Source organism: Oncorhynchus mykiss, unplaced genomic scaffold, assembly GCF_013265735.2.
Source record: "Oncorhynchus mykiss isolate Arlee unplaced genomic scaffold, USDA_OmykA_1.1 un_scaffold_60, whole genome shotgun sequence".
Taxonomy (NCBI): Eukaryota; Metazoa; Chordata; class Actinopteri; order Salmoniformes; family Salmonidae; genus Oncorhynchus; species Oncorhynchus mykiss.
In genome coordinates this window covers 3,613,508-3,616,007 of record NW_023493657.1, presented here as the reverse complement: position 1 = coordinate 3,616,007, position 2,500 = coordinate 3,613,508, and positions in this window count along the sequence as shown.

Here is a 2,500-nt window from a genome sequence, read left to right as displayed (position 1 = left end):
AGTTCCATTTGGGTGACCAGGTGCACGCCGGCTTTTGGGTGACCAGGTGCACAAGTTCCATTTGGGTGACCAGGTGCACGCCGGCTTTTGGGTGACCAGGTGCACATGGTCCTTTGGGTGACCAGGTGCACGCCGGCCTTTGGGTGACCAGGTGCACACGGTTCTTTTGGGTGACCAGGTGCACATGGTCCTTTGGGTGACCAGGTGCACGCCGGCCTTTGGGTGACCAGGTGCACACGGTTCTTTTGGGTGACCAGGTGCACATGGTCCTTTGGGTGACCAGGTGCACGCCGGCCTTTGGGTGACCAGGTGCACATGGTCCTTTTGGGTGACCAGGTGCACATGGTCCTTTGGGTGACCAGGTGCACGCCGGCCTTTGGGTGACCAGGTGCACACGGTTCTTTTGGGTGACCAGGTGCACATGGTCCTTTGGGTGACCAGGTGCACGCCGGCCTTTGGGTGACCAGGTGCACATGGTCCTTTTGGGTGACCAGGTGCACATGGTCCTTTGGGTGACCAGGTGCACGCCGGCCTTTGGGTGACCAGGTGCACACGGTTCTTTTGGGTGACCAGGTGCACATGGTCCTTTGGGTGACCAGGTGCACGCCGGCCTTTGGGTGACCAGGTGCACATGGTCCTTTTGGGTGACCAGGTGCACATGGTCCTTTGGGTGACCAGGTGCACGCCGGCCTTTGGGTGACCAGGTGCACATGGTCCTTTGGGTGACCAGGTGCACGCCGGCCTTTGGGTGACCAGGTGCACATGGTCCTTTGGGTGACCAGGTGCACGCCGGCCTTTGGGTGACCAGGTGCACATGGTCCTTTTGGGTGACCAGGTGCACATGGTCCTTTGGGTGACCAGGTGCACGCCGGCCTTTGGGTGACCAGGTGCACATGGTCCTTTGGGTGACCAGGTGCACGCCGGCCTTTGGGTGACCAGGTGCACATGGTCCTTTGGGTGACCAGGTGCACGCCGGCCTTTGGGTGACCAGGTGCACATGGTCCTTTTGGGTGACCAGGTGCACATGGTCCTTTGGGTGACCAGGTGCACGCCGGCCTTTGGGTGACCAGGTGCACATGGTCCTTTTGGGTGACCAGGTGCACGCCGGCCTTTGGGTGACCAGGTGCACATGGTCCTTTTGGGTGACCAGGTGCACATGGTCCTTTGGGTGACCAGGTGCACGCCGGCCTTTGGGTGACCAGGTGCACACGGTCCTTTTGGGTGACCAGGTGCACGCCGGCCTTTGGGTGACCAGGTGCACATGGTCCTTTTGGGTGACCAGGTGCACGCCGGCCTTTGGGTGACCAGGTGCACGCCGGTCCTTTTGGGTGACCAGGTGCACAAGTTCCATTTGGGTGACCAGGTGCACGCGGTTCATAACAGCGCGGTTATCTGCTTTAATGTCCGAGGAGGGGTGCTTAAGTGTGGGTGCCCTGGTTCACCTGGTATGCGAGGTTGTGGAGGTGGGGGGGGTCCCCTGCTGGTATCATCCCCGAAATAGAGGGGTGATACCCGGGTGGTGAGTAAGGGCCTACAAGCCTGGAGGTCAATAGCTCCAGGGGGTAAGCTCTACTGTCATGTCCGTAAATAGAGTGGTGTTACCCGGGTTTTGAACCATATTTTAATTTTTGGGTTACCAGATGCACACGGGTCTTTTGGAAAACAATCACAATCTGCATCCATCGTAATATCTTAAACTGTATATAAAGCACCTAAGGACGGGCCTGACCGAGAGAGGGCCGTAGTAGGGTACTCCCCTAGCGGGCTATATCAATAGAATGACCGGTAAAATGATTTAAAACAGTTTTATAATTTTTGGGTTACCAGATGCACACGGGTCTTTTGGAAAACAATCACAATCTGCATCCATCGTAATATATGAAACTGTATATAAAGCACTGAAGGACGGCCCCGACCGAGACAGGGCCTTAGTGGGGTGCTCCCATAGCGGGCTATATCAATAGAATGACCGGTAAAAGTATTTAAAACCGTTTTATAATTTTTGGGTTACCAGATGCACGTTTTCAATCACCAGTTGCACGGAGGATTAATAGCAATCTGCATCCATCGTGATTTCTTAAAGTGTGTAAAAAGCACCCAAGGACGGCCCTGACAGAGAGAGGGCCGTAGTGGGGCACTCCCCTAGCGGGCTATATCAATAGAATGACGGGTAAAAGTATTTAAAACCCTTTTATAATTTTTGGGTTACCAGATGCACGTTTTCAATCACCAGGTGCACGGAGGAAAATGAGCATTTGCATCCATAGTCATGTTTTAAACCGTCCATAAAGCACTCTTGGCCGGCCCCGGCAGAGAGAGAAAGAGATGGTGAAAAAAAAAAAAAATCATCATCAGACCTTCCATAAATAATTCGGGCCGGCCCCCATTGCTAAAGGTCCGTAGTAGGGTGCGCCATAAGCGGACATGAATAGATGGAACACCGCTAACCGCATAGAGAACCGTGTTTTGGGTGACCAGGTGCACGTTTTCAATCACCAGT